The following is a 15,494-nucleotide window of genomic DNA, read 5'->3' on the forward strand; positions in this document are numbered from 1 at the left end:
GATCTCAAACAAAACCCTAAAATTTGGTTGAAGAACTTTTAAACTTTTTCCCCAAATCTCTCTACCCAAATATCAGGTAATAAGATGAAATTAACAATAGATTAGTGGGAGATAACCAAAAATGAGTCAAGAGTCATTGCCCAATAGCTTCCTCTGAAAATCCCTCAAACTCTCGCCCAAATCTGAGCTCTCTATCTCAAGTTATGAAGAAATGACAAACCCTCGATTTTTAAATGTTTAAAAGTTTGCCCAGGTGTTCACACTATGCGATCGCGAAACGTCTCATGCGATCGCGTAGAACAAAGTAAGCTGACCTCAAAAAAGGCTTACGTGAATGAGGATATACTATCACGAACGCAGATCATAGCCATGCCAAGCTACGCGATCGCGTAACACCATACATGACGCATAGAGTAAGTCCATCCACTGCCCAGGGCCTCTCTTTCTTCACTGCAAATGCGGAAAGGGCCATGTGTTGGCGTTTCATTAGCCATGCAATTTTCGCGATCGCGTATGAACTCCTGCAATTGCAGAGAACCAAAAGGGACTGCCATAACTTAAGGCTTCATGATCGCGTCCCCTTTTACGCTATCACATTAGAGTAAACCAGCAATTGAAGCACCAAAAATTTCTGCAGTTCCAATTCTAGTTCATTAACAACCCGACATCCACCCGAGGCCCGCAGGACCTCAACCAAACCTACCAACAAGTATAAAAAATCATACCAACTTAGTCAAGCCTTCAAACCACATCAAACAATGCTAAAACACGAATAACAGCCCAATTCAAGCTTACTGAACTTTGAAACATCAAACTTCTACAATCGATGCCAAAACCTATCAAATCACGTCCGATTGACCTCAAGTTTTGTACACAAATCATATTTGATATTACAGACCTATTCAAATTTTTGGAATCAGAATCCGACCTTGATATCAAAAAGTTCACTCTTGTTCGAACTTCCCAAAAAATTTAACTTTCGTCATTTCAAGCCTAATTCAACTATGAACCTCCAAATCACAATCCATACATGCTCCTAAGTCCAAAATCATACAAAGGATCTTATGTAACCAACGAAACTCCATTCTGGGGTTGTCTTCACACAGTTCCAACTACGGTCAAATTCATAGAACTTAATATTCTATTTTAGGGATTAAGTGTCCCAATTCACTCCAAAAACAAAAACAAAACCTCCCGACAAGTCACATAAGCATAAAATGATACAGGGGAAGTAGAAAATAGGATATCAAGACTATTAGTCTCAAAATGACTGGTCAAGTCGTTACATCCCCCCCTCCCTTAAAACAATCTTCATCCTCGAACGAGTATAGAGACATACCTGAAGTGGTGAAAAGATGAGGATAACGGCTATACATAAAATGCTCGATCTCCCAAGTCGCCTCCTCTACTGGCGGACCCCTCCACTGAACCTTCACTGAAGCAATGTTCTTTGACCTAAGCTTTCGAACATGCCTATCCAAAATAGCCACTGACTCCTCAACATATGATAAATTCTTGTCCAACTTGACTAAGCTGAAATCCAACACATGAGATGGATTGTCGTGATACTTCCAGAGAATAGAAACATGGAATACTGGATGAACTCCTACTAGACTAGGGGGCAAGGCAAGCTCATAAGCAACCTCTCCAACTCGCCGCAACACCTCGAATGGGCCAATAAACCATGGGCTCAATTTTCCCTTATTTCAAAAACTCACAACACCTTTCATGGGAAAAACCTAGAGCAAGACCCGCTCTCCAACCATGAATGCCAAATCATGAACCATTCGATTTGCATAACTCTACTGTCTAGATTGGGTTATGCGATGTCGATCCTGAATCACCTTAACCTTCTCCAAAGCATCCTGAACCAAGTCTGTACCTAATAGCCTAGCCTTGCCTGGCTCGAACCAACCTACTGGAGACTAATACCATCTACATACAAAGCCATATACAATGCTATTTGAATGCTCAACTAATAACTGTTGTTGTAGGCAAACTCCGCAAGTGGCAAGAACTAATCCCAAGAACCCCCATACCCATCAGACAAGCATGAAACATATCTTCCAGTATCTAGATAGTGTGCTCGAACTGTGTCACGACCCTAAACCTAGACCCGGTCGTGATGGAGCCTCTCGTGAAGACAAGGCCAGCCGACACACACTCAATCTCTTTTAAGCAATTAAAATAATACAAATTAAGTCTTTATCATAATGATAATCCCAAAATAAAGGTGAATAATATAATTTGCGGAATAGACATAGCCCGATATTGGGGTGTCACCAGTCATGAGAATCTACTGACCGATTAAAACAGGAAGAGTCTACATAGTCTATTACAAAACTAAACAAGAGAAATAAGATAGGGGGAGAAGCACTAGGCTACGAACACCGAACAACTACCTAGTGAATCTCCGAATCCGCCTAAGCTAGAAGAAATCCACACTCGCTAGCGGGACCTGAAGCGCTTGAATCTACACACAGGGTGCAGAGAGTAAAGTGAGTACTCCAACTCAGTGAGTAATATTAATAAATGAAGACTGAGCAATAATAAATCACGTAAAAGCACAACAACATGCTATACAGAAGTAGAGTAAAAACCAGTAAATTGCAAGAAAAATAGAGAAAATATATATAATCGCTTTAGCTAAGAATAAGCTTCTTTAAAATACCTCTTTAACAGTTAAACAAGTAAATGACAAGCAGCTAGAAGCAATAAACACATAAAAACCGCCCCTCGGGCACAATACCAATAGAATCTGCCCCTCGGGCAACAACATGGAATAACACCAGCCCTTCTGGCTATATCTCATATCACAATGGGTACCCGCGCTCACTTGGGGTGTATAGACTCCGAGAGAAGCCACTTACGGCCCAAGTGCAATATCAAGCCACCTCGTGGCATAATCAATAGTCTCTCGGCCTCATATCAATAAGACACCTCGTGGCGTACAATCTCAGGCCCTCGGCCTCATAATCATAAATCAGTGTATCCTTAAAACACAAACCCTCCGCCTTACGCGGTCAGACTCTCATAAGCCACTCGGGCAACAGTAAAACATGATGCTCAACCCAAATTATCATTTAGAATATCATTTAATGTGTTAAAATAGAGTAAACATGGATGAGTTATGAAAACAGTAGAATATAGCATGATTGAGTACAAGTATAAAGTCATAACAGTGAGGAAATATCAGTAAAAATCCCCTAAGGGTCCAGATAGTTGGCACGAGGCCCAAATATGGCATTCCACCCAAAACATGATGGTACCAAATAGTTTTAAATCAAATATGAGGTAAAACAGTCATTCGGGATGGTCTAAGTCACAATCCTCAAAGGTGCACGAGCTCACGCTCATCATCTAGCATGTGCGTCATCTCATCATAGCACATCGATGTGTAATCCGGGGTTTCATACCCTCAGGACAACATTTACAATCATTACTCTCCTCTATCCGGTCCAAATCTCTAGCCCGCGATGCCTTTGCCTCTCGAATCGGCCTCATGATGCTCCAAATCTAACAAAAATCCATGAAAAACCATCAAAATATGCTAAGGAAACAAAGTCCACTCGAAAAAAATCAAATTACAACACAAATCCCGAATTTGGCCAAACCCGACCCCCGGGCCCATGTCACAGATTCCGATAAAAAATACATCAATAGACTCCTTATCACTCCCCGAGTTCATTCATATCAAAATCACCAAAATCCAACCTCAAATGATCCCTCGAATCCCTAATTTTAGGTCTCCAATTACAAGCCCTAGTTCTTAAATATTAGGCTTAAATTCCATGATTAATTAGGTAGAATTTACATTAGGATTGAATATTAAGTCCATAAATCTTACCTCTATGTGTTCCCCCTTGAATCCCTCTTCAATCCTCTTCAAATAGCTTCTAAATCGCCCAAAAATGGTGAAAGTTAGCCCCAAAATCGCAGACAGTGGCTATTTAAACATTCTGCCCAGGCATTCAAAACCTTCTTCGCTAACGTGTTCAAAGCCTCATGTTCGCGAAGCACAACCTGACGTTGACCACATTTTCCTTCTTCGCGAATGCATTGGCTCTCTTGCAAACGCGATGCTCCTGACTCCAACCCTTCGCAAAGCGGCTCCCTTCTCGCGAACGCATAGCTCAACGACCCCAGCCCTTCGCGAATGAAGGACCTCCCTTGCAAATGCGAAGGCTAAATCTTCAGCCTCATGTGCTAACCCTTCGTGAACGCGAGGGTCCACTCGCGAGCACGAAGCACTGTTGTCTGCAACACTTCAGCAGATTTTTCTGCAACTTCCCACAACATGAAATAGTCTGATTGACCTCCCGAAACTCACCCGAGGCCCCCAGGACCTCAGCTAAACATGCCAACATATCCCATAACATCATTCAAACATGTTCCAACCTTCGCAACGCACAAAACAACACCAAAACACCAAATTCGCATCGGATTCAAGCCTAAGAATTCTAAAATCTTCTAAATTCCTCTTTCGATCAAAAAGTCTATCAAACCACCTCCAAATGACCTGATATTTTGCGCATACATCCCAAATGACACAACAGACCTACTACATCTTCCGGATTTCAATTCCGACCCCTATATCAAAATCTCACTTATCAACCGGAAAACGCCAAAATTCGAATTTCGCCAATTCACGCCTAAATCCACTTCGGACCTCCAAAACACATTCCGATCACTCTCCTAAGTCTCAAATCACCTTCAAAGCTATCCGAACCATCGAAACTCACATCCGATCCCTTTAACACATAAGTCAACATCCGGTTGACTTTTTCAACTTAAGCTTCCTCAAAAATGACTAAGCGTCTCAAACCTTACCAAAGCCTCTCCAAACCCGAACCAACCAACCCGGTAACACAAAATACAGCTGATCAAGGCAATAAGAAGCAGAAATGGAGGAAACGGAGCAGTAACTCATGAAACAACCGATCGGGTCGTTACAAACCGTCCATCCGTCTGAGGGCAAAATGATGTGCTCAACTCTACCCTACTACCCAACTCATGTTCTACGACCCTCCAGAACCACAATGTAAACTGTCTACTCTGTTCAGAGATGATAGATACCGGCACGCCATGCAGTCTAACAATATCGCGGATATAAAATGAGTCGACTTGCTCAACTTATCCACAATCACCCAAACTGCATCAAACTTCTGCTGAGTCCGTAGAATCAGAACAACAAAATCCATAGTGATCAGATCCCACTTCCACTTCATAATCTCTAGCTTCTAAAGCAATCCACCTGGCCGCTGATGCTCATACTTCACCTGCTTGGAATTTAGGTACCGAGCTATATACTCTAGTATGCGCTTTTTCATTCTCCTCCACTAATAATGCTGCCTCAAGTCCTGATACATCTTCGTGGCACCCAGATGAATGGAGTACTGCAAACTGTGAGACTTTTGGAGAATCAACTCACGCAGACCATATACATTGGGCACACATAGCCTTCCCTGCATCCTAAATGCACTATCTTCTCCAATAGTGACCTCCTTAGCATCACCGTGCTAAACCGTGTCCTTAAGAACAAACAGATGTGGGTCATCATACTTACGCTCTCTAATACGATCATAAAGAGAAGACTGAGAAACAACACAATCCAAAACACGGCTTTGATCAGAAATATCCAATCTAACAAACTGGTTGGCCAAGGCCTAAACATCTAATGCTAATGGCCTCTCTGCTGCTAGTAGATATGCTACACTGCCCAAACTCTCCACCCTACAACTCAAGGCATTTGCCACCACATTAGCCTTCTAGGATGATGTAGAATGATGATATCATAGTTCTTAAGCAACTCTAACTAGCTCCATTGACACAAGTTAAGATCCTTCTATTTGAACAGATGCTGCAGACCCGATGATCGGGTAGATCTCACAAGGGACACCGTACAAATAGTGCCACCAAATCATCGAGGCATGAACAATAGCTGCTAACTCAAGGTCATCGATAGGATAGTTCTTCTCATGCACCTCAGTTGTCTAGATGCGTAGGAAATCACCCTACCATCCTACAGTAACACCGCACCGAGACCAATCTGCAATTTATCATAATATACAATATAAGACGCCGAACCTGTAGGCAATATCAATACTGGGGCTGTAGTCAAAGCTATCTTGAAATTTTGAAAGCTCTCCTCACACTCCTCTGTCCACCTGAACGGAGTACCCTTCTGAGTCAGCTTAGTCATAGGTACTGCAATAGATGAGAAACCCTCTACAAATCGGTAGTAATACCCCGCCAAACAAAGAAAACTCCGAATCTCTGTAGTTGAGGATGGTTTAGGCCAACTCTGCACTGCTTCAACCTTCTTCGGATCCACCTTGATCCCCTCACTCAACACTACGTGACCCAAAAATTCCACTGAATCTAGCCAAAACTCACACTTTGAGAATTTGGAAATAACTGATTTTCTCTCAAAGTTTGAGGCATAGTCCTCAAGTACTTCTCATGATCCTCCTGACTGCAGGAGTAAACCATAATTTTGTCAATAAAAACAATGATGAAAGAGCCAGGATAAGGCCGAAATACACTGTGCATCAAATGCATCAATGCTACTGGGGCGTTGGTCAGCCCAAATGACATCACAAGGAACTTATAGTGACCATACCAAGTCTTGAAAGTAGTGTTTGGTATATCTTTCCCCCAAATCTTCCACTGATGATAGCATGAATGCAAGTCAATCTAGGAAAACACCCTAGTGTTACACCCCAAGTTTTCATACATGAGAGTATGTCGTAAGTCATTGATGTACGCTCGGAAATGAGATTATATTTGGAAGAAAATAAAGTAAGTTAATCATGTTACCTTGGAGATTACAAATATTTAAGATCATGAATAACGAGTACCAAGAGGGTTGGAAATCTTAGAAGCTAAACCAATTGAAGAAAATAAGTTTCGTCGAAAGTCGACAAGTTTCGAATGTTATAACATGTACTTTGGGGTGAGACTAGGGTTCTTAACATGATAAGGATGTTATTCTATGAGTTATTTTAGTCGTATGATATTCATTTTCTACATTTTGAAGGCAAGCAAGTTGTGGAACAAGAGTTGGCAAAGGTCATCACAAGTTACATTCATAAATTTGATGATTTTTAGGTCAAATGTATCTGAGAATTTCTCCAAATACACTTGGAATCATGGGGTTTCCTACCTACCAAATTGACGATATATGAGTCTAATTTCTAATGCATTAACCCGTTCGTCAATACAACATTGGAGTAGAGAGATATTCGTATTTTCGCTAGATCGCACAAGCAACTCCCAATGGGACCCACTTAGGCGGTGGTTGACCTACTTCAATTTATAAGCGATTTGGTACGCCTATTTTTGCTCATTTATCAACTAGAATTCGTCTCCAAACTTCTCCTAACCCTCCTAAACATATACCACAAGTCTTTAAGGTGATTCCAAAGTGATTACACCATATTTCAACATCATAACTTAGTTCTAGTGAAGAACAACGCCTTTTTGAGGTTCTTTTGTCATTGAGGATTGTTTTGGGCTGTATTTGGATGAAATTCCAAGTTTTTGATGCTGTATAAGATTGAGTTTACTTGTTTGAAGAGTTGCTTGGAAGGGAATAAGGACTCAACGGGTTTAAGGTATGTTATGGCACTTTCTTCTTTCTTTTGGCATGATCTAAAATGAATTGAACATAAACGTTACGCTATTTCATAATGACTCTACTCCTAGAAACTAAGGTTGTCCATTCTAGCCGCGCTATAGTCGACCGGGTACGGCACCTATTGTGCAACCACTGATCAGTTGGGTTTACCGAGCTCCACGTGGCCGGGTACGATTCTACCGAGCCTTATGATGGTCGGGTACGCTTTTACCGAGTCCTCTTTGAGGCCGGGTACGATATGATGATGATGATTCCCACATCGGCGAATGTTTTAATAAGTTTATGTATATATATGTATTATGCATTTCATATCAGTAGCCCTCAAAGGCACTCAGATGTTGCAGGTTGTATCTCCTCTATCTCTCTCTTTACATTACTATTCTTGTTTATGCTTTCCTGCCTTACATACTCGGTACTTTATTCTTACTGACGTCCTTTTTTCCTGGGGACGCTGCATTTCATGCCCGCAGGTCCCGATTGATAGGTTGACAGTCCTCCTAGTAGGCTATCAGCTCAGTGAAAGTGTTGGTGCACTCCACTTGCTCCGGAGTTGCCTATTTGGTCAGTATGCTTTGGATATGTATAGATTGGTATGGTGTGGCCTTTTCCCGACCTTTATTATTTTATGTACTCTTAGAGGCTTGTAGATAGATGCTAGGTGTATGGATACTTGTATGGCCTTGTCGGCCTATGTTTCGAGTTTACTAATGGTCATGTCGGCCTTATAGGCCCGTATGTCACATATATAAGTTTGTATATCATGTTGGGTCTTCATATGTTGAGTATTCCCTTATGTTTTATTCTTGTTATCTCATGACGGGTTTTCTGGCTCATTTACTCATGATAATATGATAAGAAAGATATGTTACGTTGGTACTTGGTTGAGTAAGGCATTGGGTGCCAATCGCGGCCCTTCGGTTTGGGTCGTGACAGAAGTGGTATCAGAGCAGTTCTGTCCTAGGGAGTCTACAAGGCGTGTCTAGTAGAGTTTTGTTTATTGGTGTGTTGTGCACCACACTTATAAGCAGGAGGCTACAGGACATTTAGCTATTCACGAATATGGTGAAAATCTATGAGGGATTCAGAAGCTAGATACAAGTTTCAACAAGTAAAAGAAGTAAGGTGAAGAGGGGTACGAGGCATCTAGATAATGAAGATTATCAATATTTTCAAATCAGGCAGAGAAATATAAGCATTTTTGTACCTTCATCAATGACAGAGGTAAGTACAATTGGCCACACCCATCTCAGTTATGTTCTATGGGAGCTAACATATATTATTTAAGAGAAAGATGGGATATCAGGATCCAGTTGGAGTTAGAGTAACCCAATAATTGTAGATGGGTTGTTATCATTAACTAACGTTTCCGAAAGATGGTGAAAATGTGGTAATAGATCTCCTTCTAAGACACCCAGATGGTGAACTCTAGAGTAGTACAATCAGATACGAATACTGGAATATTCAAAAATTTCAGAAGATAGGCAGTGGGATCCTGAAAGGACAAATATTTGCCTTAGTATGACTCTAGCCCCGAGCAAAAAAAAGAATGTTAAGCATTCCAAAGAGCCAGTGAGATGAAGCTAGGGGAGCTTAAAGGGAAAGAACTTTTTGTTGATGTTTTCAGAATAAAGTGATAGACAAAAAAATATTATCCAGAGAATAAGAAGAAAATAAATGAAGCATCATGAGTAAGATGTGATATATGGGTGATAACAGTAAATCAAAATATGACACGATGACAGAGTCTATAGTCAAGTGAATGAAAATACAAGAGGTGACAAGCCTTAAGGCAATAAAAGAGTATAAGCCATAAAGTCATATTCTTATTTCGAGAAATAAGTTGGTGACTTCAATGTTATTACCAGGAGGAACGGTTAGACCCCAGAGTAATAAAAATCAGTATGGGCCGGTGAACTAGATAAAACCGAACATGAATTAGGGACCGGAGGATTTGATAATGGTCGACATCGTGAGAATTGCAAAGATCGTGCTCCAACAATAATAGAACAGACAACAGACGAATAACCTTTAAAGGTCATTTAGGAAGTCGCTTACCTAAAGCAAGCACTCTGAGCAGAGTTAATCTTAAGGGACTAAGTGTGCCAGATACAGTAGGTGTCACCTTCGTGCGTAAAAAATTTAGTTATCCCTGGTATAGAAGGTTATCATAAGGTGATTAAGGTTCATTGATAATGTGAAAAGACGCCAAAGAGGAAGAGGTAAAACAACTATAGGTAGATCGTCGTAGTACTAAATCTTTGTACTCCCCTAAAGGGGGGAATATGGTGTGATATGATATTTAGTCGGAGTTAAGCGGTTCAGTTAACTATGGAATGGTAAATAAAGAATGTGTTAAAAAGGAGAAAGGATGATGTTGTATTTATTTAGTTCCTGCAGATATGTTGCGAATCCAGAATATTATACAAGCACGAAATAAGTGTGAATGGACACTTGATACATCAAGAGCTAGTGGCAAGAGATAAGTTAAGACAAAGGATATACCCCAAGAGGGTTTATATATGGACCAACGAGTAATTAGTAGTTGATTCAGGAAGAGCCCAGTTATGGCTAGACAAGAGGTCACAGATAAATCAATAGATCATGCAAGATAAATGTAGTGAACCACAACATAGTGAATTCAGTCTCGCAGATACGAGATGGCAATCATTTGAAAAAATTCAGATAGGAGTTGAGGCAGTTAAAGTTACCATTTTTAAGGTTTATGAAAATAAGAGAGAGTGCCACTAAGGAGACAATAAAAATTTGAGCTTAGAAGTAACCCTACGAGCATAAAGGCATAAATTTATGTAACTAAGGATTATTATAGGCGAGTAAGAATAACGAAAATTACCTTCGGGTGTATGATATATCAAGCTCGCAACTTTACAAGAGCCAGAAGGTCTCCCTAAGTACTACAATGAAAGACTAGCTGAGGAAATAAGGAAGAATGTTTCCATCTAAGCATAGTGAGCTAAAGAGTAAATGATCCTGTAACAACAGTCTCACTACAATATTGTATACACTCCATAAGAAAGTGGCACCTATCATGGCTAATGAATGGTAAAAAAATGCCATCAAAGGTGATATTTGAGATCATATGAGGTACAGAAAATTATAGTATTCGTGGGCAAAAAGACAAGCCAAGTATTCATGCAACAAGTGATAGAACGACCAACAAAAGTAATTGCTTACATTTAAGGACAACTGAGAAGCCACGAAAGGAAATTTATGGTGCTAGCAAGTTAAAGGAAGGTTCGAGTAGTATAAATAGATCGGTGTAGGTCCAAAGGTAAAGTATTGTAGAGAAACAAGGTTTTAGGTTGATAGGAGTAAGGATATGAAAAGGTGAGTGAGAAGGTGACGAGAATATGTATGTCCTCGGGATTAAACCCATCAAAACAAGGGAGCTGATGATTTCCATATGTAATAAAAAGCTCGGTACAACCTGAATGAACACAGAGGAGTCTGAGACTAGGTGCATTTAGAAGAGATGGAATGCTGCCCTGGCAGTAGAATAAGGGTGTAATTGTGATAGATAAGAGGATGATGCTTAGGCCTATGATTGAGTAACGATTTAACGAGAAAGGGATTTCATTAATTGCACGGGATTAGAATACCCCCATAATATGAATCGCGTTGGGATGCAATGAAGTATGGTTATTGAAGTATAGTATTATCCCTAGGTGGATCAGGAAAATCACTTCATATGTTCCCCAATAAGATGTGAGCCCTAGTGACAGTGTATTACGTAAGAGGTTGCAAGTTATCAGTGATAGATTATAGATCAACATTAAGATGAATAAATAATAGATGGGTACAAGTTCCAAAGTACGAGATGAGATTTGTTTGTTATTCTTAGATGAATAATAATGGGGAAGCACTAAAGGACTTAGATTTATACATATAGGATAAGCAGCGAGAGAGTAACCTGGAGTTGGGTAGCAAACCTCGGTAATAATAAACCGAAGTAAGTTTTATGGTATAGTATAACCTACCTAGATGTAGTAAATCCATAAGGATAGATATACAAGGCTATGAAACAAGAGATAGATATAGTCTTAAGTTCGATAAAGTACCAAGCGAAAGACATCAGTACACCTATAGATGCCTAGAGGGATAGCTTGTCATAATTCTGTATATGTTCATAAAGTGAGGCTTAGAGATTGGCTAAAAGATGGAGGAAAAAGAGAATATGAGTCGCTAGGCGCTCATACAAGGATACAGTCGTACATACTTCATGACATAAGGTAGCAAATGTTACGATATTGGAAGAATTCCGACCACATGTCATGGTGTGACAAAGAGGCCTAAAAGGGGGGAATGCCCAAGCATTTAGATTTATTCATAAAACAGTAGCTTAGATGGAAAGATGAGCATTAAAGTATTCATAAGAGCTATAGTTTATGAAACTGATAAGCGCATCAATCAACATTCGAGGACGAATATTCCAAAGGGGGGAATGATGTTACACCCCAAGTTTTCATACATGAGAGTATGTCGTAAGTCATTGATGTAAGCTCAGAAATGAGATTATATTTGGAAGCAAATAAAGTAAGTTAATCATGTTACCTTGGAGGTTACAAATATTTAAGATCATGAATAACGAGTACCAAGAGGGTTGGAAATCTTAGAAGCTAAACCAATTGAAGAAAATAAGTTTCATCAAAAGTCGACAAGTTTCGAATGTTATAACATGTACTTTAGGGTGAGACTAGGGTTCTTAACATGATAAGGAGGTTATTCTATGAGTTATTTTAGTTTTATGATATTCATTTTCTACATTTTGAAGGCAAGCAAGTTGTGGAACATGAGTTGGCAAAGGTCATCACAAGTTACATTCATAAATTTGCTGGTTTTTAGGCCAAATGTATCTGAGAATTTCTCCAAATACACTTGGAATCATGGGGTGTACTACCTACCAAATTGAATATCTACAAGTCTAGTTTCTAACGCATTAAACCGTTCGTCAATACAACATTGGAGTAGAGAGATATTCGTGTTTTTGCGAGATCGCGCAAGCAGCTCCCAATGGGACCCACTTAGGCGGTGGTTGACCTACTTCAATTTATAAACGATTTGGTACGCCTATTTTTGCTCATTTATCAACTAGAATTCGTCTCCAAACTTCTCCTAACCCTCCTAAACATATACCACAAGGCTTTGAAGTGATTCTAAAGTGATTACACCATATTTTAACATCATAACTTAGTTTTAGTGAAGAACAACACCTTTTTGAGGTTCTTTTGTCATTGAGGATTGTTTTGGGCTGTATTTGGATGAAATTACAAGTTTTTCCTGTTGTATAAGATTGAGTTGACTTGTTTGAAGAGTTGCTCGGAAGGGATTAAGGACTCAACGGGTTTAAGGTGTGTTATGGCACCTTCTTCTTTCTTTTGGCATGATCTAAAATGAAATGAATATAAAAGTTACGCTATTTCATAATGACTCTACTCCTAGAAACTAAGGTTGTCCATGCGAGCCGCGCTATAGTCGGCCGGGTACGACACCTATTGTGCAACCACTGATCAGTTGGGTTTACCGAGCTCCACGTGGCCGGGTACGATTCTACCGAGCCTTATGATTATCGGGTACGCTTTTACCGAGTCCTCTTTGAGGTCGGGTACGATATGATGACGATGATACCCATATAGGCGAATGTTTTAAAAAGTGTATGTATATATATGTATTATGCATTTCATATCAGTAGCCCCTAGAGGCACTCAGATGTTTCATGTTGTATCTCCTCTATCTCTCTCTTTACATTATTGTTCTTGTTTATTCTTTCCTGCCTTACCTACTCGGTACATTATTCGTATTGACGTCCTTTTTTGCCTGGGGACGCTGCGTTTCATGCCTGCAGGCCCCGATTGCTAGGTTGACAGTCCTCCTAGTAGGCTATTAGCTCAGCGAAGGTGTTGGTGCACTCCACTTGCTCTGGAGTTGCCTATTTGGTCAGTATGCTTTTTATATGTATTGATTGGTATGGCGGGGCCCTGTCCTGACCTGCATGATTTTATGTACTCTTAGAGGCTTGTAGACAGATGTTAGGTGTATGGCCTTGTCGGCCTATGTTTCGAGTTTACTAATGGTCATGTCGGCCTTATAGGCCCATATGTCACATATATAAGTTTGTATATCATGTTGGGTTTTCATATGTTGAGTATTCCCTTATGTTTTATTCTTGTTATCTCATGACGGGTTTTCTGGCTCATTTACTAGTGATAATATGATAAGAAAGATATGTTACATTGGTACTCGGTTGAGTAAGGCACCGGGTGTCTGTCGCGGCCCTTCGGTTTGGGTCGTGACACCTAGCACGCTGTAACTAATCAAATAGGTCATCAATACGAGGCAATGGATACTTGTTATTTACTGTAACTTTGTTCAACTGTCGTTAATCAATGTACATATGCATAGAACCATCCTTCTTCTTCACAAACAAGATTGGAGCACCGCAACGTGATATACTAGGCCGAATGAAGCCCTTATCAAGCAGTTTCTGTAACTGTTCCTTTAGCTCCTTCAACTCAGGAGGAGCCTTACGATATGGAGGAACTACAACATTTTAGGCCTACAACCACACTCAAAAAGTGTGGCCTAAGATGCCATAAGTGTAGCATTTGATCAAAGGCAACACTTTACATCTTTAGGCAATGCTTTGGGGGAGGGGGAGGGGTAGCCTAAAATACTGTAACCTTTAACCTATGGCCACACTTTTTAGGTGTCGCCATAGAAGCTACGCTTCAAAAGTATCGCCGATGCGGTAAAAAAGCTACGCTTCATATTTTCTCTTATGGCCACGCTTTTATGACGTAAAACTACAGATTTGAATCATGGTCTTTGGTTTCTTGTAGATAATGCTTTTAAAGTGTGGCTTCTAAAGCAACAGTTATAAAGCATAGCGCTAAATTGCCAATCCCTATGGCCACATTTTCTAGGTGTGGCATTTTTGTCTACACTATGAAGTAATTTTTAATCCACAATATTGTGGTTTAAAAATTATATATTTTACATTATATTACGTATTAACATTTATTTCAAGCATATACGTTATGATCTCAAGCATTAAATTAGATGATAAGTAACAGAATAAAAATAATTCAAATTCGTACATTCCCCCCGTTTCAATTTATGTGAACCCATTTGACTGAGCACGGAGTTTAAGAAAAGAGAGAAGGCTTTTGATCTTGTGGTGTAAAATGAGGCACATATATTTTGTGTGGCTATAAATCATTGTGTAAAGATAAATTATTTCTAAATAAGGAAAGGAGTCATTCTTTTTGGCACAGACTAAAAGGAAATAGGTTCACATAAATTGAAACGGAGGGAGTATTTGAAATAAAGTTCAACAAATAAACATAATTTGTATACTGCAATAGAAAAACAATAATTCAAATGAATATACTTGAAATAAACTTGAACAAAGAAATATAATTTGTATGTTGCTCATACTAATAAAGTACTGCTTCAAGAAGTTTAATAGCAATGAATTCTACAAAATAAATATATTCATATATATAGTATCAATAATAATAATAATAATAATAATAATAATAATAATAATAATAATAATAATAATAAACATCTCAATTTTTCAAAAAGTCTTCACCATTCATTTTAATAGATCAAATTGACTTAAGGCCTACATCATCAGCATTATCCTCCACATTCAAAATAAAATTAAAAATTAGAAAACGTATATATATAGTATGTAATAGTCATAGCAATATTTGTCTTACTAAGAATTAATGAGATTTATTTTACTACTATAACATAACTATGTCAAACACAAAAAAGAGGTACAAGCGAAGGAGAAGCAAAAAATTTAGTTAACATAGATTCGCCTAAAAATCGT

Source organism: Nicotiana sylvestris, chromosome 12 (assembly GCF_000393655.2).
Source record: "Nicotiana sylvestris chromosome 12, ASM39365v2, whole genome shotgun sequence".
NCBI classification, from domain to species: domain Eukaryota; kingdom Viridiplantae; phylum Streptophyta; class Magnoliopsida; order Solanales; family Solanaceae; genus Nicotiana; species Nicotiana sylvestris.